Source organism: Marmota marmota, unplaced genomic scaffold, assembly GCF_001458135.2.
Source record: "Marmota marmota marmota unplaced genomic scaffold, marMar, whole genome shotgun sequence".
Classification (NCBI taxonomy): Eukaryota; Metazoa; Chordata; class Mammalia; order Rodentia; family Sciuridae; genus Marmota; species Marmota marmota.
Window position 1 is genome coordinate 615,329 of NW_025999905.1, and position 23,257 is coordinate 638,585.

The following is a 23,257-nucleotide window of genomic DNA, read 5'->3' on the forward strand; positions in this document are numbered from 1 at the left end:
GTGTGTGTGTGTGTGTGTGTGTGTGTGTGTGTGTGTGTGTGTGTGTGTGTGTATTGACCCTGACAGGCAAAAACACCTCCACCTGTTTCCCCTCCTTCAGTGTTTCTTGGGGCCTTTTCACCCAGACATCATGAAAGCATAGAAATATTTTATTCACTTGAAAAATTAGATTCTGTGTTGTGGAGCAGAGATAAATGTACTACAGAGTTGCCTTGAAGAACAGGGGATACAGGAAGTTAATATCCCTAGTCAACTATGCTGAGTTATCTAAATAAAGGTGTTTTAGAAGACAAGCCAGTTCGAGAGACAAAGGATTTGAGTTCCAGTTTCAACTCTGATTTGCTTTAGTACCTAAAATAAGTTCCCTTCCTGCCTCTGGTCCTACTTTTGCCTCTTTAAGGATAGAAGAGTAAACCGTATGATTGGTTTCCAAGTCTAAATCTTTACCAGAAGGCTTTTCTGGGCACCACCCCAGACCTTTTCATGAAAATCTCAAGAAGCAGGGTCCAGGATATCTATTTTCATCTCCTTCAGCTGTGGGATGGTTTGTAAATTGCTGGATTCCATCACCAAGGACCATTTTTGTTGTATATGTTATATGCTCAGCGTTGATGGGTTCTCCACATAAAGGACAGACAGAATATGGTTTTTGACCTCAAAAAACTTAAATGTAAATGGGGAATAGTAGTCCCCAGCTGTTCTGATTATCAAACTATCCCCAAACTTAATCTCTAACATGATGAGTACTCAACATACATTTTTCTTATGAACCTGTGATTCAGGCAGGCTGCCTTCACCAGGTCTGGGTAGAAATAATTCATCATTTCCCCACTCATCATCACCTAGGGAAGCTCAACCCTACTGGCTAGAATCACCTGGACACTTGTTCCCTAACACTCTGGTAGTTACTACTATGTGTCTGCTGGTACACTTAGATGTGTCTCTCTATGTAACTGTTTGGCTTCTTCATTAAAAGGTGTTTGGTTCTAAAGGTGAGCATCTCTAGAAAGAGAGCAGCCACAATAGGAACCTCATCAGCTAGTGTCAGAGGTCACACTCATTTGGCACTTCTACTTCCTTTTATTCAACATGAGGAATAAAAAATCTGCCCAGTTTCAGGGGAGGGGAAATAAACTTCACCTCCTTTTAAAAAACCTTGTCAAAGTGTAGCTGACAATTAAAACTCATGTATGTGTTAGTTGTATAAAATCTTCTCCACCTGAGGACAGAACAGCAAGGTTCTGGAAAAGAAAGTAGGACCAGAAATATTTGGGGAAATACAATCTCCCATGACAATAAATAAAATAGAACATAAAAGAAAAATAGTGGAGGGCAATAAGATATTGAGTTGTTCAGGTACAGTATACAACATTACCAAAGAACTTGAGAGTTAGACAGAAAGGTATAGACATGTTAAGGTAGGAAATTGAGCAAAGGATTTGAGCAAAGATTTCTTTGTGAAACAAATTTTTATTATCTATCTCAATAAGAGATGTGTATTGTGATTAAATGTGACCTTTGCAAAGCACTTTAGGGAAAGCATTTTATAGGCCCAGAGAAAAAGGCCTTCATTCTTCTCTTGACAGGTCCACAACCCTAGCCCTTTTAAATATTTTATTTAGAAACAGGTGCCTCTGAGTTGCTTAAGGACTAAGTTGCAGAAGCTGTCTTTAAACTTGTGATTCTCCTGTCTCAGCTTCCCTAACAGCTGAGATTATAGGCATGCACCACTGTGCCTGTTCAGGAACACACTTTCTGAAGAACCAAAAGAAAACCACAATAAAGTTGGAAAAACTTTGTGAAGATTTTATTATCCTTCATTCTTCCCTTTCTGTTTAAGAACACTTATCTATAAATATAATCCTCTCCGTTGAAGCTGCATATATTGTTCATGCTCTGAGATTCAATCTGAAATCCTAATTCCAGTCTATCTCTGCAACCAGGAAAAAATCAGAAGATTTGACATTTGTTTTTAGAACTTTCATAGCAACCACTTACCTGAGGCATCAAAATGTCCTCTATTAGATTAAAAAAAGAAAGAAAGAAAAAGAAAAGAAAAAGACTGTGTTATCATTCTTGCCAGGGAAATTCATATTATAATAAGAGACATGGTGTATAAAGAATAATAGAATTATAGGCCTCATGAGAAACCAGGGATCAGGATCTCTGTGAACTGGGAGGGAGAGATTAGCCCCTCCTCCAAATCTATCAAATATATAATATACTAGTTAATTTCAAGTCTGACCCAAACTTCTTCCAGAAGTAATTCCTCAAGAAGGGAGCTGTCTCAGAAAGTGATAAGATGGTCCACTAAAAGGTCTTTTATCACTTACAAAGCACATTCATGAGCATAATCTCATTTAGGGTCACAAGTAACACTCTGGGGCAGATGCTATCAGGCTCATCTTACAGATAAGAAAATTGAGACACAGAGTTATTTAAGATTGGAAGAAAATTCACAAGATTGGCTCTCCAATCTTGCTCTTCTTCATAGGTCCACTACAAATGTATCTCTCCACTCAGTTCTGGGCAACATCTGGCCATCAGCATAACTCACACACCTTCTTTCCTTGCTAAGAGGATGTCTGTGGTGGAATCTGTCCAAAGCACTGTACTAGAGTATGCTAAACTTTCCTTGAAGGGGTGCAATAGCAGACACGCAGCGCCAGGCATTCTTTCCCTCTAGAGCAGCTTGATGTACAATTGGTGTCTCTCTCAGATTTTCTTTTTTTTTTTTTCCTTTTAAAAAATATTTTATTTTACTTTTTCTCCCAGGTTTTCTAGGGCCCTAGAAAACAATGTAGAGGGCTATGTTGTTGACTTTACCCTGTAATGGAGAACATAACTTTCTACTTTGGGGCCCCACCAAGAGGAACCTGATGCCCAGAGGCAGAAACAGCCAATTTCCAACAGATCATATTCCATGGAGGGTATCAGGGAAGTGTCCAAACTCCTGTTCCCATATCTGCAACATAAGACTGGTGTGAATTGAGTGCCAGTCTCAGAGGTAAAGGACAAATTCATGCCATGGGCCAGGCAGTGTGTCAGTATTGTGATGCACAAACTCGAAAAAGGAGCTGAATATATAATTAAGGAACTCATAAGAACTGTAGTGTGAGGGGCTGGGGATGTGGCTCAAATGGTAGCGCACTCGCCTGGCATGCACGCGGCTCTGGGTTCGATCCTCAGCACCACATACAAATAAAATAAAGATGTTGTGTCTGCCGAAAACTAAAAAATAGATATTAAAAAATTCTCTCTCTCTCTCTCTCTCTCTCTCTCTCTCTCTTTCTTTTTTAAAAAAAGAACTATAGTGTGGTGATTAAAATAAGTGCCGAGATGGACTTTCTACCACACAAAATATGACGCCTCTTATAAAAGTACTCTCCAAAGTATACAGAATGGTGATCCGCAGAGACAGAAATGGACTTGGCTTTATTGCTCATTCCCTGGCCTTGGATTCCAAGCCAAACTGTCCATGCCGGTTCCCTTTTCTGCCACCATATTTGGGTACCTTGGCTCTCTTGGCATTTCCTGGGCCAATGTGATAGTAGCTGATTTATGATGAGAAGGAAAGCCAGGATTTCCATTTGCATATTTTACCTTATAGAAATATTCCTTCCACCTCTAGTACCTTCCAGTGCTGGCGTGTGGGTCATTTTCCTTCTGTAGAACAGCAGCAAAATGTTTGGGCATTTAGCCACAGCAGAGGGGCATGCAATGCTTGACTGAGATAAAGTCTATTTGACTTGGCACATGAGCCCAAAGCCCTTAAGGACAGAGGGAGGTATGTTTTATCTAATTATTCTTAGCTGAGCTGCTGGGTGGAATGTGGCATTGGCCAACAGATAGAGTGAGGCTTCTCTTATCTTAGCATTATCCCACCTTGGAGAAGGCAGGCCCCAGTTTAGAACACCACTGTCCAAACATGAAAACTTGGCACCAAAAAATCTGATTAAACAGAAAGGCAAAAACAACATAACTAGGACTGCTGAGCCCTGCAGTCACCTTGGATCAGGGGCTCACTGCCACCTCATGCTATGACCTTAGAGAAGTCACTTAGTCTCACTAAGCCTCCAATTAGAATATGATGTCAATGCCTCACTGCATATCTGCTTACCCTGAGCTAAGGATACTGAGAAATTGGGCCTTTAGAATAGGAATTTTTTAAATGGAACATACTATATCATCATTGTAGTAAAAAGTATACATATCCAATCTTTCTATCCTTTATAGTTAGGAGAAATTTCTAAAAGTAGGGAGATATTTCAGATTTTCTAAACACAATATGTAGTTTTACAAAAATATAGGAACTTCTTTTGTGTAAAGTTGAGTATATAGTATGTAGATGATTAAATGTCTCACTGAGGACAAAGACCATGTCTGTCTTCACCTCAGCATCTTGAGTGCTTAGAATTTAAGTGCACAAATCAATATTTGTTTTAGGAAGTGAATGGTGAAGAGGACAGAATCAGAACCAAATAGATGTGTCTAGTACCATGCTCAGAACAAAATAGGCTCTCAAGTATTTTCATTTTCCTTTTTCCCCTCCTTTTCTTTCAACTTCACCAAAGTTTCTTGCAAGTGAGCAACAAGCATTAAATCTCTCACTAGCAATGAGTTTCTGTTTCAGTTAGCTTTTTCATCACCCTGACTAAACGAATTGATAAGAATGACCTAGAGGAGGAAAAGTTTATTTTAGCTCACAGATTCAAAGTTTCAGTCCATGATCGGCTGACTTCATAGATCTGGGTCCAAGGTGAGGCAGAACATCATGGCAGAAGTAAGCAGTATACCACAAGCCACAGGAATCAGAGATGAAAGAAAGAGGTAGGTGGGGATGGGAATGCACTCTGCTCACCAGGACAAAATATAAATCCCAAAGGCACGCCCCAAGTGACCTAACTTCTCTAGCCATTTCCTACTTGCATACAGTTTCCACCCAATTAATCCATCAGAAGATTAATCCACTGATTAGGATCAACCTCTCATAATCTAATCATTTTAATTTAGAAGATTCTTGCACTGTCTCACAGGTGAGCTTTGGGGGCTACCGCATATCTAATCCATACCAGTTCCCCAGAATATTTTTCTAATGTATTCTTTTTTAATTTATTTTTTTACTTGTAACTGGACACAATAATCTGGCTCATTAATCCTTATTTTGTGACTATTTCATTTGTGTACCATCCTAGAGGAGAGATACAAGGCAGTGGATAAGAGAAAGAGTGGCAACTTTCAGCCAAATATATCCTTATAACCGGAAAATAGAACCAAATATGTGACTAATATGTAATAGACACACACAAACACTATAAAACATATATGTAAAATATATGTGTGTGTGATCTCCAAAACACTTCAATAGAAACCTGTGCTAGAGAGAGGATAAAGCAGATAAACTAAGAGAATTCCAAAAATATCTGTCAATACTTAAAATGGAAAATGCAGAAGTTAGAGTATGCCTTACAGATCATTTAGTTCAATCTGTTTATTCAAAAAATTGAAAAACTAAAAACTCAAGAGACTTTCCAAGGCCACATAACTCATCAGAATCCAGCCATGGCTGTCATCACCTCTGTGTCACCTTCTAAACCAGAATAAATTCCTAGCCTGAAGCATTTGCTAGTGCCAGAATTCAGGAGAGCTGATTTCACAAGGCATATATCATTTTACTCCAAAGAAATATTGGACAGAGATCCATTTTTAGTAATTTCTGAGTAAAGCAGATCATTTGGAATAAGCTTCTTTGAATGATAAGGTTGGCAAACATCACCCAACTTAGACTGGATATAAAGTGGAAGGATCCAAGTGTCTCATACTGACTTCAGATTCTCATGTCAACTCTGCACTAATTTTGCAGCTTGTGTGTAGTGAAGACAACTAACAGCTTTTGGTATGGACATCATATTCAAAGAGGATTTGGGAGTCATAAACCTGGTTCTAGTCCTAGCTCTAAGAAGTGAGTTAATATTGTGACAAGACCATTCATAGCTCCAGGACCTCATAGAAGTTGGAAGAGCCATTCTACAAGTTCACTTCCACACATAAGTATTCCATTATCCCATTACACATTCAATTATCCTGCAAAAAATTTAAGCAGGGAACCCTTGAGCTATGCTGTGAAAAGTTAGCTGCCACATCAGCTTAACTAAGTTTCAGTATTCTCAACAAAATACTGGTATAGCCATAAAATATGCTCTCCATAAAATGTTTAGCTTCTAAACCCTCACTGACATATCAAAACAGAAATAAGAATGGATCATCTAATGTTTTAGGAGTAAAAAGAAAAAAATTCAAAGCCATTATTTTAGGAGAAAATTGAGAGAATTTATTCTTAACATTTTAATTCCTGTTTTCTAAGAGCTCATTTTATTTTATTAAAAAAAAGCTATTACAAGGACAAACATAATGTTTAATATCGTTTAAAATATTCCACATAAATCCAAGATTCTGTTCTCCTTATCAGGTTGATATGCTTTCTGAGCTATCACTGTTCTACATCATCAAGTACTGAATAGTTTTAGTCTAAACCACATTCAAGAGTTCAAGTATAATATTCACCAGACATGCATAAATGGATGAATAAAAATCTCAGAAAGACTCTATTGCAATACTTTGGTACCACCAACTCTGACTGTCTATTCAACTTAACCCATTTCCTGCTTCTTCATCCCACATTGGTAAAGATCATAAACAGTTAAGATCTAAAATACCGACACAGCAAATATAATGATAATCAACTGTTTTTATTAATGATTTCTTCAAGAACATATTACAGTCCAATAAACATGGAGTTGTTCAATGTGGTTGTTCTAAAAGCAGCTAATAGCAGGATGTAATCTGAATCAGCTTCGGCTCACTTACAAAACCCTTGCTCTGTTAATTGTGATTTCACACCCCACTAAACAGCACAGCCTGCAGCTAATGTTTGTGTGGGGAACAGTTAGTGTTCTGTAGTTTGTCCTCTATGCTGCTGCTGCTTCTCCTGTCTCCCTGTGGTTAACTTCTTTTTCAAAAGCTCTGTAGACTGCAGTAGGTGCCTTCCACAAGGAAACATTCCCTTTTTGTTCCTCACCTAGCAGGAGATAGCCTGTGGATACACCTATTATTTTGTTTCTTGCTTTTGTTTTAACCTTTCACCATTGTTCTCTAAGCACAAGTACAGGGCCAACACACACTTCATGTTTCCTTCAGCTGGCTGCCATGAATCCCTATTTTTAAACATAGAATATTTCTGCCTTGGCTCATCTACACTAGTACTCTTGTCTCTTTATCCAACTGTCCTCTCAGGAAAGGATACTATTGTATAATGGAAGAAATATGTCAGTAGGAATTCCAAATCATTTGGAGGAAAATAATAGGTCTCTAGCTAAATGGAGAACATATACTGGAAGAACAAAACACAGTATGTTACAATCACAGATGCTCTAAAATATGTGCCACGCATAGACTAGACTGTATGCTGGGCAAGAGCACTTAAGTAAGTTTTTAGGCAAGACTCTAGCAACTAAGATTCTTCAGATGATAATTGAGAGTCTGAATGATCAGCCTGGATGATTTCTGAGGCTTCCTTACTAAAACATTTTATAATCTATAAATAGTCAGATCTTAAAAGCGAGAGCACACTTTAGTTGTGGTACAGGGAGAATGACAGTAGAAAATTACAGTGAAACTAGTAAATTAAGAGGTATACTTTGGTGGGGGAGGTGGATATTGTGAAATTTTTCATAGAATTAGGCTACTGTCTTATTATTCACTGATTGTCATAAAATCAACTCAGAACCCCCAAAAGAATGCATATCTTTCCCTTTGGCTTACCCATGTTGAAGACAGTGTCATTGTTCTGACATCCCATATGCCGAGCTTCCATAGATAGTAATAATACATTCCAGAAGAGCAGCCAAGTGCAAACATTGAAGAATTTGTTTGGATCAACACACAAAGATTATTCAAAACACACTCATGCAAACATGCTAGCATGGGATTTCATTCAAAGTCTGGGCAACATCCATAATATTTAAGAAAACATTTTTACTCATATTTTGTACAGTTGAAAATAAAATATATGGTGATACTTCACATTTAAAAATCAGTTCTTAATATCATTAGTTATTAGTTAATATCATTAGTTTTTCTACCTAATAAAGAATTAATGTTTTAGACAAAAATCTGCTTTCCTCTTGGTATTTAGTTCTCCTCTGGGTGTCATATGAAATGCCATCCTTCAAGTGACATCTCGTGGACCCATTACAGTCCTATAAGTGGCAGCCCTCCCATTGTGAAATGGGTCACTGGGTGTCTGTGGAGGGAGATGCTTCATTAGTTCAGCATCCATACCACTGGGGTAACTTTGCATACAATTTTACTGGGATTGCAGCTCAGGACTCTTGAAATTCCCCAAGGTTATTACCCCATATGTGTGCTAAACAGCAAGGTGTAAATATCTTGTGCTAAGAAAAAAGTTAAAGAAACATCTGCACAGTCAATGAAATTGGCTCCAAAAATGGCCTTGATGAGAAGGCTAATGGATGCCAGATGTGGAAACAAATTCACATTCAAAGGTCTCTTCCCTAGGCAGGATCATATCCAAGTGTTGTGGCCTAGAAGAAAAGTCTCCTGAAATTAAACTGGAACGTGTATAGACTTGAGACTGGAATTTAAGTGAAGTCATCACAGATATTTTAAGGGTGGGATGGGGATGTGGCTCAGTGATACAGTACTTGCCTAGCTTGTGTGATGCCCTGGGATTAATCCCTGGTACTGCAAGAAACAAAAATATGCTTAAGGTAAAAGAAGCACACACACACACACACAAAAAAAAAAAAAAACATGAAGGTGCCTCATGTGTCAAATTTTCTTATCTTCTTTTCAGTGTGCCCTGGGATGTTAGAATTCTCAAAGGACTTATAATAGGAAATTCAAAGGGCTGGGAATCAAACAGATGCATTCTACTGCTCAGCCTCTGGAAGGTCCTGATAAAATAGGACTTAAGGTTGCCCTTAAGGTAGTTTTATGTCTCTATTTACAACAGAAATCTTGGAAACAGTAAATAAGCATATGTAAAGCAACTTGCATATGAGTTCAAAAAACTGTTAGTCAATTTTCTCATTCAGGAATGAAGAAAATAGTAAAAATGAAAGCTGACATTTACTGTAAAGTGTGAAACAAAAGGATAAAATGGTCATTCATTTAGTCAACAAATATTTATTGTATACCTACTGTATGCCTGGCAAAACATTATCCATCACAAATAAGATTATCCTCACCTGTACAGATCTGCAGGAATGTAAAAGTATAGCCATAATCACTAGTTTGTGCCAAGCTTTCCAGACAATTTGTACTGCAGTTCACTTTATGACTAATGATATGTTTTTGTACAATAGATGATGACCAAAAGTGTAACAAGTTTTCTCTAAGATAATACAACATAGACAAATCAAGTGATGTAGACTTTAATAACCTAACCATCTGAACTAATTTGTTCAAACTTGGAAAAGTACACTGAGTTAGAAGTAGAAAGTAAATGGATAAAGAGTTGTCCTTGTACTTCCTAGGAATTAAACAAAATGGGCTATTAAAGAGAAGAAAAAAAGAAATAAACGGAGAAAAATCATTGAAACTAGCATGCTAAGACTAAATTTAGAGTGATGAGATATTTGAATCTGCTCAAGTGACCACAGGTAAATTCAAGTTTAGAGAGGTGCCTTGAACAGACTGAAATAGCAGAAAGATGTATGAAATCAAACAGAAAGCTGCAGCACACAGAAACAAAGATCAATAAAAGAATGATGTTATCTAACAGCAACAGAAAGGAGAAGCCAAATTTGGAGCTACTATGAGCAAAACAGCAACCTGGACTTGGTGAAAGCTTGAATACAAGAGAAAAGAATGTGAGCTAAAAGGTTGGGATAGCAAGAATAACTAAAAATAACTTTCAAAATAAATATTTGTGAACATTTTAAATATAAGAGTCTACTCTAACCAGAAATATGGAGAATACGGAAAATAATAGAAGCAAATGTCTGGGATCTACTCTCCAGATTGTTACCTATTGATATTTTGATCTTAGACCAAAAGTTTGTCTCTGTTGACAACAGTTTCCCAGTTGTATAAAATAGCATCAGGCATCACAATGAGCCAGATAGTCAGACTCAAAGGTCAACCTCATCTGAAAAGAGAAACAGTAATCTGAAGCCTTTGTGTTAGTCAGCCTTCCATACTGTAACAAAATACTTTAGATAATCAACTTAAAAAGAGGAAAAAATCTATCTTGGCTCGCAGTTTGGAAGGTTTCAGTTCATGGTTGGTAGCTTTGGGACCTGTGGCATGGCAGTACATCATGGTGGGGAGCACAAGGTGGAGCCATTCAACTCACGGCACAGATGCAAAACAGAGAAAAAGGAAGGGGTTGAGGTCCCAATATCCCTTTCAAGGGCACACCTTCAGTGACTGGATGACCTTCTACCAGGCTCCACCTCTTAAAGGTTCCACCACCTCCAAATAGTGCCATGGGCTGGGGATCAAGCCTTTCTCACCAGGGCCCTTGGGAGACATTGACCACTAAGACTATAAATTTAGTCTTAGCATGCCACAGCACCTGTAGACTTCAGCTATAACAGCTTGTCTATCCAACTTAAAGTGGTAACCTGCCAAACTATAGGGTAGAAGCACCCAACTATGGCAAGGATGGGGAAACCTTTGACTCTCCTCCCACTTGTCACCCTAGAGTGGAGTGACAAAGTAAATTGGAGTTGTATTTTCTATTTAGCTTCTGACAGTTATCAGAGTCCCAAGAAACCATATTTTCACTATATGTAGCGTCCATGCTGTCCTATTCATCCCTGTAGTCTTAGAACCTACCAGAGGGTAGAAGAGGCTTCTGCATGGCCATTGCTCTCTCACAGTGACTTAAGATACTTTACACTAGGGCTTCCACCAGGCATTAGGGGATCCTTTCATCAGGGCGAGTGCTGCTAATAAGCCACAGGGGAAAGTTACTGTCAATACCCCAGTGGCCAGTTTGTGATATAAATCCAAGTTTTAAAACTACACAGCTGTGCTTGCCATTCCTTGTCACTTCAGCCCTGTTTTCTCATTTTAAATGTCACTGAAGTATAATATACATACAGAAAAATGCTCATATCCTAACTGTGCAGTTTGATGAACTTTTACAAACTGAACACCCCTCATGAAACAAGAATCCACATCAAGAAACAGAAATCTATCAAAGCTTGAGAAGCCCTCATGCTGCCTTCAATCACTAACTTTCCACACACCCAAGAGTAAAATCCAACCAGACTTCTAACACCATAGATTACTTCCACTTGGTTTAAGCTTTTATATAAACATATTCATGCAGTATCCACTCTTCTGTGTCTAGCCCTCCATTTGTCACCTGGGGAAATGGCCCCTTGTGTAACACAGGAGTGCCATAATTCCATGCTGATAGCTTGGGTGTAATACAAAGAAAGGGAAGCAAACCTTGAGGCTCTGTTATAGATGGTTTTGTGTTATACTGCCTCTTTTCAAAGCACAGGTAAAATCAGAATCACTTTAAACAGTTCAAAGCTATACAAGAGACACACAGGTCCTGATAGCTAAAAAATTATGTCTAAAGTTACAGCTATACCATTGGGAACTTCCTACATTTGAACATGTACTGAGATAGTAAAGATCAGTCCTCCCTGAAACCCATATAGGGAGTGGATAGGAGGGGAGAAGGGAACCCAAACTCATGGACACAGGCACAGTAGTTGTGATGAAAGTTAAAGGCTACTAAATGCTATAGTATTTGCCATGGAATTGGAAGACTAGCAATTGTTATAGAGGGCCCAAGCTCTTTGTAGTTAAGGCCCCTAATGCCTGTGGCAATGAAGATGAAGTCAGAGACAGTTTGGCTGGTACAACCTTAGGGAATATTCTGCTTTTGGCACAGGAGTCCATTAATGTCTTAGCCCAGACTGACTCAGAACAAGAAGTTCCCAGTGCCCCCGCAGCAAAACTCTGTACAATAGGAGTGGATCAAAGGAGCAGGGATGAAAACATTTTCTAAAGAAATAGAATAAATTAAATTGCTGTGAGCACCTTGAAACTTTTCTTTTTGTGTGTGTTGGCGGGGGTGGGGGTGTCTCTTTCCGTCTACTCCTGGCATTTTATGATATTAAGCACCCATTAAACACTGAAAAATCCAGAATTTACTGGACACTTTGGAGCTTAGGTCCCCCTGGCATCATTCAGGCAACCAGCAATTTCTCAGGATCACATCTTCCAGAGAGGAGCTGCAGAATTATCACCAGGTGGTTCTGCTCACTAAATGAAGAAATAAAGGCTAGATGGTTAGGGTTGTCCAGACCTGGAACAACAGTGGCTTTGGACTATCGCGATTATGTGGTAAGTTCAGAATACCCCTCCTAATTTCACCAGAGCTACTGGCAACTATCCTCACTACCACAAATTCTAATAATAGGTACTAGTTATTGAGCTATTATCTATTGCTTCATTTAAAAATAATCTCATGCAATAGATATTACTGTTATCTTCACTTTACAAACATGTAAGACAAGGAACAGATATGCAGCCAAATCATGGGGTCATAAAGTAGATTTAAACCACTGACTACAGAGCATGTATTCTCAAGCAGTAGTTTTTCAACAGAGATTGTAACTCAGTGGTAGAGTGCTTGCATAGTAGGGTTAGGCCCTGGGTTTAATTCTTAGTACCACAAAAATAAATAAACTGAAAGTTAAAGAAGTGACTTGTGAAGTGTTTGTTTCATTTTTTTACCACAACCCAGTGAGAAATTATTTCACAATTTAACACAGAACAAATAGTTATATACAGACATATAGATGCCTAAAGAAGATTTTAGAAAACAATATTTGTACTTTCTACATAAATGTTTTAGTTAAATATTTCTATATTATCAGTATTTCCTTTAAAATGTTCATTGTGATTTACGAATATAGATCATGATGCATAAATAGGGTGCGAAAATTTGATCTGCAGTAGAAAAGCACTGTTCTAAGGTGCTATGCTATATTGCTTTCTCAGGATCTTCCTACTTGATTCTCTAGGAATGGAATTTAAGGGCACACTATGTAATTAACCACTAGTAACTGTTTAACACCCAGATCTTGGGGACTGTATGGGGACTGATTTTTAGTGGCTATTGATTTTTTTGATATAAATATTCCCACCATGGCCAGTTGTTTGCTCCCAACACGATGCCACCAAATACAGATTTAGGAAGAGATACACATTATAAACTCTTGAGAGCTTGTCCCAGCTGACTGTGGCACAAGAATGATTTGCCCCAGAATTTTTCAGCAAAGCAGAATTGAAAAAGGTATATTTAAGGTCATTTTAATAACCAGAATAGCCTCCCCTTGCCAGAAATAACTTTTAATGGTATTTAATCACCTACTTGATGAAGTATGATTTTAATCTGAAATCTTATAGAAGTTGGCTTATAATTAAGCACAGAGTTCATAGGTGCTATGACTTGAAAACATTTAAAAAACCCCTATTCTTAACTATCTGTACTCTAAGATATCTAAAATTCCATGAATAAAATGTTTCTCTAACTTTTAAGCCAGTATTTGGTCCCCTTAAAAGTTGATTATCCCTGAATGGGTAAAAAATAAATTTGCATTTCTGTGATGAAAACTAATTGCTTATTATATAAGATGATTTTTCATCTGTTTTTTGTTACTATAAGAGAATTCCTGAGACTGAGTAATTTATAAAGAAAGCAGTTTGGGCTCACAATTCTGTAGGCTGGAAAGTCTAAGATCCAGTGGCCACATCTGGAGAGAGAAATGTGCTGCGTCAACTCACTGGAAAGCAAAAGGGCAAGTGGGTACATGTGGAGATAAAGCAAGAGAAATGACCTGACCTATGAAAAGTAACACAAATGAGAAATTAGAATTCTGATATCAGCATGAAGGATGATGTTGGAGTACTATATTTTAGAAAGACCCATCATAAATAAGGTAGCACATTAGGAGCCATCATGAAGCCTGGGACCATATAAGAGTTAAGATAGCATCAGGAATCTACAGAAAAGCATAACTAGGAAAACAGTTGTGGAATTAAAAAATTATCAATGAAGAATAATTTTAGTTTTAGCACATAGCATGTGCTTAATAAACTTTACTGTCATTAATGGAAAGGGACTGGGAAAGCAGAGAGATGCTATTTTGGAATTGTTTAGAGGCAAGTTACAAAAAAAAATTCAAACTGACTTAAGTTTAAAACAGGAATTTATTCTCTTATGTAACCAGGAAATCTTAGTTGGATTAAACAGCATATATAATATTGTTAGGTATTTTTTTTATATTTTCTCATAACTTGGCTCTCCATTTCTCTTGAGTTTATTCTCAGAAAAGTTCTTGTCTCATGATGGTAAGATGGCCAAAAACAGCTCCCAAGTTTATGTCCATTATTCTGAGCTTCTCTGAAAGAAATTACCCTGATGGTTCTTTATTTTTTTTCTTACATTAGCCTGGTTGGTGATAATTTAACCATAGGCTCATCCCTGAAGCAGTGGCTACACCTAGACACTCTGGATATTCAGGTATGTCACAAGCTACCTGTCAAGCCCCAGGAGTGGATTTGCCTCATCTTAGAAGCATATGTTTTGGTTCCCAAAGGAAAACTATACTGTAGCTTCCAGAAAAATAGATAATAGATTCCAATCAGTCAGACTACAAAGGAAAAACCAGTTGTGTTTCAGCTAATGAGGATTTTGCTTAAAAGTAAAACTTTCCCCAAATCTCCAACATCATATCCAGCAAGTCAATTCAGGGCTAGTATTCGAAAGGCATAACAACTAGTAGCAAGTTAATAAAATGGAGAGGAACCATAACCTTGAAGTTGGAATCCAAAGATACTAGTGTGCCTGAATTTAATACTTGAATTTCCAGATCATGAAGAAATTCAAGGTGTAGGTGAGAGATTCTGGAGGACACAAGAGACATAAGAACAGCCAGAAAAGTGGAGGAATGCTCCAAGGACTTGGAGGATTGGCCATTTGCCAACTTGACAGAAGTATTTCAACATTTGAACAAGTAGTACAATTGTACAGTGTGTACCAGCTAGATTTCAGCCTTGATTCAATCTAACAGTAGCTATAAAATTAAAGAAGGATGTGGTATTAAATGCTACATTCAGAAGCAAAGATTTTGAATTACGGTATCATTCTTTTAACAGAAGGACTCTAAAAGGCCCCAAAGAGTTTCTAACAGGAAATATTCAAACCTATACATATAGAAAGAATAAAATCAAACAACAAAATTGCCAAAATGGTAATGGAACTCATCTTTTCTTATTGTTTTTTATTTCAGAAAATTTAGTTTCCATGAAACTATTCTAACAATGCTTAGTGAGTAGACTCACAGATATTCTTCAGTATTTATCCACACATCAAACATTTCAGTGATCTTCATTCCTTCTTATAGGTTTGGTTTTTCTTTGATGTTCTTTTCTGTTAGTTTGATGTAATTCCTTTAGCATTTTTCATGATGTAAGTGTACTGATTATGAAATCTCTCAGCTTTAGTTGCCATATATATATATGTGTGTGTGTGTGTGTGTGTGTGTGTGTGTGTGTGTGTGTATAGGGTTAGGGTTAATCCTAACCTAACACTAACCCTAACTATATATATATATATATATATATATATATATATATATATATATATATATATATATACACACACACACACACACACACACACACCTATATACACTGAACTATAGTTTATCTGGAAATAGAATTATGTGATGCTTGATCATTTTTTCCCCCTTAGAACTTTAAAGATGACCTCCCATTGGTTTATGGCTAACATTGTTTCTGCTAATAAGTTGATTGTCATTCATATTGTTTTTGTGCATATATGTGTTGTTTTACCCTGAATGTTTCCCTTTACCTTTTATGTTATCAACTTAACTTTAATTTGCAAATAAATTATTTTATTTGTAGTTTTCCTGCTTAGGGTTTGCTGATTTTCTTGGTATTATAGTCTTGTTAACAACCAAATTTGGGGAATTTTTATGCATTATTTCTTAAATTTTTTTTTCCTTCCATATTCTCTCCTCTCCTTCTGAAATTCTAATTACACTTAAATTAGACTACTTAATATTTCTAAGCAAAAAACTGAAGCTTTGTTCAATTTCTTCTCAATCTTTTTTCTCTCTGGTCAGATTGGATACTTTTTCTTATTAAATATATCTTCTAAGTTCATAATTTTTTCAGTTCTAATCTGTTACCTTCCTCCCATGAAATTTTTGTTTTAGATATTTTACTTTTGAATTAAAGAATTATAGTACAATGTTTTTTGTAGTTTCCCCTTTCTGCTGAATTTATTTAATTGTTTTAGCATTTGTAATAGTCAATTTAAAGTCCTCATGTATTGATTACAAATTGTAAGTCATTTCAGGGCTTATTGCTAATGGTGTTTTCTCTCTTTGGGTGACACTTTTTAAATTTTCCTATATATCAAAGAATTTTTATTGCATGTTAGTCACTATGAAAGATATGTTTGTAGGCAGTTTAATTATGCCATTTTCCTTTAAGAGTTTTGTTTTAGGCGATAGGTAAACAATAGGTGGATCATTTTAGTTTTGTTACATTAGTTGTAGTCTTTATTAGGGTAAGTCTGCTCTGTACTTCTTCCTATGACATGCCCTTTATTCCAGAGCTTAGCCTTCATAGAGTACTGCCTTTCTGGGGTTTTAATGAAAAGTATAAAGTTGCCTAGTTTGATCTCTGCCTTCCAGCTGGGTTGGATCTCTCACATCACTCAGATATGCAGTCAAAACTGCATATTCATATGTTCTCCATCTGTGCATTCCACCAATTACATTTACAAAATAGGAAAAATTTCTAGAAAATTCCAAAAAGCAAAATTTTAATTTGCCACATGTTGAGCATTAATCTGAACCCACATGAGTGACATGAAACATAGACATACCCTGCTGTAGCCTCCTGGCAGTTCACAGATCCACAGTCTCTCTCCAGATTCATTGTTTCAGCACTATTTCTTTCTTATCTTTGTTATGTACTATGATTGAAGTGTCTGTAATGAACACATACAGACATTTATTTCATAAACAATACAATATAACAACTATTTCCATAGCACTTATATTGTACAAGGTATTATAAATAACATAGAGATTATCTGAAGTCTATGGAAGGACGCAGGTAGGTTAGGTGTAAATACTAGAGCATTTTATTTAAGAAACTTAAACATCTGAGGATTTTATTATTTTCAGGGAATATTAGAACCAAGTCCCTTCAAGGTGCTGAGGCACAATTGTACATAGCCTCCGATATCAACATTTATCTCTCAACCCTAATGCAGACAGGTGCTATCTGTTAGATTTCACCGAGTCGTGCCAAATAACCAGACAAATACTTACACCACCCCATCTCCACTCAGCTCTCTGCTCTGAAAGTTGCAATCACTTTAATAGCCCAGACTCTAATCTTTTATCTGTTTAGGCCAGTAAGACTTCCACTGCTTCAGGGTAGGAAAGTGTCCCCATGCATAATACTAAAGAAATCAGAGGGTAATTATGGGAGATTTATTGGGTGATTCTCTTGGTAATCATAGTTTGTTTATATATTTTGTTCAATTTTATAGCTATTTCCAGCAGAATGGCAAATCCAATACCAGTTACTATGACATAGCAATAAGCAGAAGCTACAGATATTCTAAAGACATCATTTGGTACTAGGCAAAGATGGTGCTTTTTTAAACATTTTACCAATCATACACTAAAGAAAATTTGAAAGTGATACTTTGGTGGAAACATGTGCATGTTTTCTTTTGTGGACTTGGGCCATAATGCTGAAGTTTTCCTGAACGCTAATCCTAGTTACATGCTTACAACTTACAGTCACCTTGAACAATTTGTTCTACTTTCTTTCCCTCTCTTTCTCACCTTAACAACAAATAATGTAATTCGTTCTCACCAGAATCAGTAAGAGTCAATTTTCTGTGAGAACACTTCATAATCATGCAAGAACAGAAACTATATATTCCTAGGTATTATTAATAATGGCCATTTGATGGGCCATATTGCCCATTGGTAAAGAATCCTATAAAGGTATTCCTCCATTTCACTCCTTCACCATTTTGTCCAGAAGCAAAGGGAAAGCTTTTGACAAACCTAGTTTTTAAACTCTCTGTTCATGCTGACAAACCTGTAACTTCTATTAGACTTGGCAGCTTCTAAGAGAATGAGAACAAAGGTAAACCACAGGGAGTTTAGGGAGGCTCCAACTCAAAGATTTGTACTGGGGTTAGGAAACTTGAGGATATTAAAAAAAAAAAACAAAAAAAACAGGATAAATGGTAACACACAACATGTGTGCACAAACACACACACAAGAGAAAATACTGTGCACTTTGATGTTTAGGGAAATAAAGATTTACTTTGAAGGGAAGTGAGCAGATCTTTCATGTATTTTTATGTTGAGTGACCCAACCAAGTTCCTATTGATTAGAATTATATAAGAGCCAAAATTTAGCACAACTGTAAATCTGTTTGCCTACGTCATAAAGACACTTTCCTCTAAATTCAAAAGATAAAGGAAAACAATGTGTGATTTTTAAGTTTTAAATTTTATTTTGGTCCAAGGCCAAATAGCAAAATGGGCCTCTCTAAGGAACATCAATATTCCTTTTTTGGCTCCATTATCTCATCTGGCAGTATTGTCCTCTTCAGTATAGTCCTCCAGAGTTCTTAGGCCACTTTCATATTCTCTATGAATACAATAGGCTCATAGGAAAGGGTCTCCTTAAAGAATGCCCACTATTCAACCTAATTTCTTAATTATTTAAAGTGTTACATACATTATAGGATTTCAAACAGCCTTAAATTCAAACAGAGGAAAAGCTAAGCTCTTCTCCCTAACTTCAAATCTTTGTCTATAGGCCTGGTCTACACTATGCTATTCTGCCCCATCCTTCATACTTTCAATGGACTTTACCTTTCATTAGATGCTTTACTGTTTTTAATTTTTATTATTATTTATTTTTGTGGTGCTGGAGTTTGCACCTAAGGCTTCACACATGCTAGGCAACTCCTTTCCCACTGAGCTATATCACCAGCCCTGGTGCATTACTTTATATTCCTTCCAATCGCTGTCGGATCAACAATATGTATTTTATTTCTAGTTTCTCCAAATGCTCTCAACTTTCCCAGTTTTAATTATACATTTTTTCCTCTAAAAAATCGACCAACTGTTCAATATTAAAATGTCAGTTCACTTTAATATTATACATTTCTCTGTAATATTTTAATATTTTAATATTACAGATTTCTCTGTAATATCATTTTTAAAATGACCTTCTTTGAGTGATTTTCTTCATTCTCTGGATGGGCTTTCCATATGATTTTTCAAATCTCTTGATCAGACTCTCTCAAAAACTTAAATGCTACTTGGAATTTATCATGTACCCAACATTTGACAACTGAGTGTGAGACACTGTGGGAAACACAAAGCATTTAATACATTGTCCTTGGTCCATAGTGTCTTACCATCTAACAGGAAACAGGAACAATTTTCAATGTAAAAAAAAAAAACAGTGCAAATAAAGCATAAAACAAAATATGATCCCCACGACAAATACAACAGGGTATGTAGTAATGCATCAAATGGAGGGACCCCTCACTGCAGGAAAAATGAGGAAGGTTAAAAAGACCTGCTAAAAGTGATTGAGTTTCAAACAGTCAGCTATTCATAATAGCTTCTTAAATGTGTCCAGGAAAAAAAAATATACCTTTTTTCTTAGTAAGAATTGAGGAATTAAATCATGTAATGATTTATTCTATCATTAAAAATAGAGGTGCAACAAAGCCCCTGTTTACTCAGTTGAAAATGGCAGTCTAAGAGCAATGGTTATGCCCTTTGTTGCCTATAATTCTGACAGTTAATAAATTATAAAGTCACACTCATATTATATATGTTAGGAATAAGCTCAACTTTGCTCCAGATGGTTGAGTGAGCAGATTTTGAGCACACACAGAAATGCTTCAGCAACTTAAAGGTTTATTTCCAGGAAAAAAAAAGGAGCATGGTTTCTGACATTATCTATCCCAAATAGACCCTCTCTCTTTTCCCTGGATAACTACTTATTCATTAAGTTGAAGTGGATTTTGTTTCCAACACTAAGTCCCTGAGCAAAGTCAAGAGAGGAATAAAAATACATGTTAGCATATGCAGAATATAGAAATGTTTCCTGCCCACATATTCCAGGGGTTATGGTCACAGCAAACTTCTGAGATTCTATTAGTGCACTGATTAATAAAACATTGGTGAGCAGGTTGCCTACCAAGGGCTACACATGCTTGTTTATAGTGACACACCACTCTTCATCCCTGAATGGAGAACTTTGACCGTAGAGCTGCAATTCTCCAGCTGCATATGAATGTGGCTGCAGGAGGGAGTCTGTTTATCTGGGGAATGTGCTGCCAGCTGATTTATAATGAAAGGAACTTGAAAAGAAGTGGTTGGTGCCCTTTTCCACAATCCGATAAGCTATTACACAGAGATAAACAATGGCATTGAATTAGGCATATTTGTCTATTTTTTTCAATGTTAAATTTTAATTTTTTCTTCTTTCAGTTTCTTAGGGCTTCATTTTAAATACTACTAAATATTTCTAAATTATGTATAGTCCTGCAGTCTTAATCATTATAAATTCTACTTTAAGGAAAAGGTAAATAAGAAAATACTAAGACAGTATAGTTAAATATTACTCTAATTGATTTTTGATTTGTAATTCTGTAAGACTACATTAAACATTACTTGAAGATAGCCCTGTCAGAAGGTTTAAAAAATGTTACATGACATTGTTATCAGTCATAATAACAATGTTTTATGGCCAATATATCTAGTTTTTTTAATATTTATTTTTTAGTTATAGATGGACACAATATTTTGATTTATTTTATTTTCATGTGGTGCTGAGGATTGAACCCAGTGCTTCACGTAGGGTAAGCAAGTGTTCTACCTCTGAGCCACAATCCCAGCCCCAAGCATATCTAATTTCTAAATTTATTTAATATATGTTGTATGAATGGATTGCTTTTTTAGTCAAGCTCTTAATAACAGTAAATCCATGGTATACTTACTTTCAAGTATTTCAAAAATCAGGGAATTATTTGAACACTTTTCCATCACTCTATATAAAAAATGTCTAAGCATTTAGAATGTTATTTAACATTAGGGATAATGCTTATTTGTCTATAATTGAAGTGTATATTCTTGGTATCTAGCTCATGGCCTAGCACACATATAGGAGGAATTCAATAAATATTTGATGAATGAATGTATCTCTGAGGCTTTGAGATAAGATATTATGCATTTTTTTTAATTTAGTATTCTCCTGACCAAAATCACAGATGTAAATGTAGGCCAGTTCTCAGCCACATACCTTGTAGCTTCACAGGAACTTAACCTCAAATGCAATTTCCAAAATCAGAGGAAGAATTTTCTTTTCCATGTATACAGGTTGAAAACCCTTATCAGAAATGGTTGAAACTAGAATTGTTCAGATTTCAGATTTTTAAAATTTATTATGCATATAATACATACAAAACGAGATCTCTTCAGAATAGGACCCAAGTCTAAACATGAAATTCATTTATGTTTCACATACACCTTACGCATGTACCCTGAAAATAATTTTACATAATGTTTAGTGTGCCTGCACTTTGAGTGTGGCCCATTTCATGTGGTCAGGTTTGTAATTTTCTTTTGTGCTACCATGTCAGATTTTGCAGGATATCACATTACAAATTTTCAGATTAAGGATGCTCAACTGCTACAATATTACTTTCTAAATATTTACCTGTTGGCACTCTCCATCAAAGAACACAATAAAGAAATATCATCTGGGGCAATTAGGTGTGTAATGAGATAAAAACAACCCATTTCCCTTCTTTAATCTCCCATTTCCCAAGCCAGGAATTAAATAGTAAAGAGTTATTTGCAGACGTAATTATCATTGATATCTACTTTCAAGAAACATTTGTTGAATATCTTCTGGATTGCAGCCACTATGCCAGCTCCGAGGTATATAGAGATAAATAAGCACAGCCCCCACCTGTAAGACAGATAGATCAATATATACTTCTACCATTACTGTAATGCAGCACTTCATTTCAAGTCTTCTTTGACTTAAGGCATTTTCCTAACAGAGAAATAAGTTTACTATAGATTATCAGGTCATCTTTACTCTATGAATAGTCAGAATAGTCAAACTTTCTTCATATTCAAGAGATGCCTATATTTTTAATAAACATACATGGTAAGCCCTGAGTTATTGACTTGCTTCCAGTTAACTGTTCTCTGTTATTAGGCAAATAAAACAATGATTTTGTAGAGCAATTTCTGCATCTTTATCATTAGCAATAATGATCAGTATCTTTTGCCTTCCATACAAGGCTGTTTCACTTCAAAGGGAATTGTACATAAAGATCAAAGAGAGACCAGAAATTGATACAAGACCAAAAAAAAAAAAAAAAGTGAAAAAGAAAAAGTAAAAAAGGTGCTGCAGTATCAACTTCTTAAAAAATTATTATTATTAGACTTCCTGGTGTCCTGTGGCAGGAATCCTAGAGATGCCCTGAGTTAACATTGAGCATTCCAAGGACTGCAGCCGCCCTCAGTGCCAAGATTCACACCTAAATAAATAAACAAAGCAAAGCCCAGCTGACTGTGTGTCTCAAGAAAACAACTCATCATTTGTTCCACATGAAAGGAACAGAAAGCAAGTGGAAAGCTGGGTTTTAAAGGGCACTGCTAACATGAGAAGGGAGAAATGTCAAAAATGTTGAAGTAAACAGTGGACTAGTACCTGTCTCAATTTTTTTTCATTGAGAGTTTTTGTTCTTGGTACCTAAATAATCCTAAATGCTGTGACATTTCATTTATTCCCACAAGCACGTACAGGAAACAATATGAATTATAATGCAATAGCAGATATTTCTTGAAGGAGCTACAGCAGGAATATAAAGCAGGAAATAAACAATTTAACTGGGGAAGAGAGAGGAAAGAATACTTAGACTTTCTTGGCAGAGACTTCTGAGTCCTACATGACAAGTAGGTGTTTGCCAACAAATGAGTATAGAAGGGCATTCCTAGCAAAGGCAACAGCATGGGTGGGAGCAAGGGGTCATCAGCTCATGAGCATCCACTGAAGTCTACAGTTCTATGTCTGGAACTGGGGATTTAAAGG

General features: G+C 36.4%; 1 protein-coding gene across 4 annotated transcripts in view; it reads left to right on the top strand.

The window, feature by feature from the left end:
• The window catches only part of Grm3 (glutamate metabotropic receptor 3), a 212,863-nt gene that overhangs the window by 101,048 nt on the left and 88,558 nt on the right, over nt 1–23,257 (top strand). For 2 of the 4 annotated variants that reach the window (XM_048799556.1, XM_048799558.1), the window contains one exon: nt 14,506–14,578. The exons of the other annotated variants lie outside the window; for them this stretch is intronic. The gene's annotated coding sequence lies outside the window, so the exon portion shown is untranslated. The remainder of the gene's footprint in view (nt 1–14,505; nt 14,579–23,257) is intronic. 4 annotated transcript variants of the gene reach the window in all.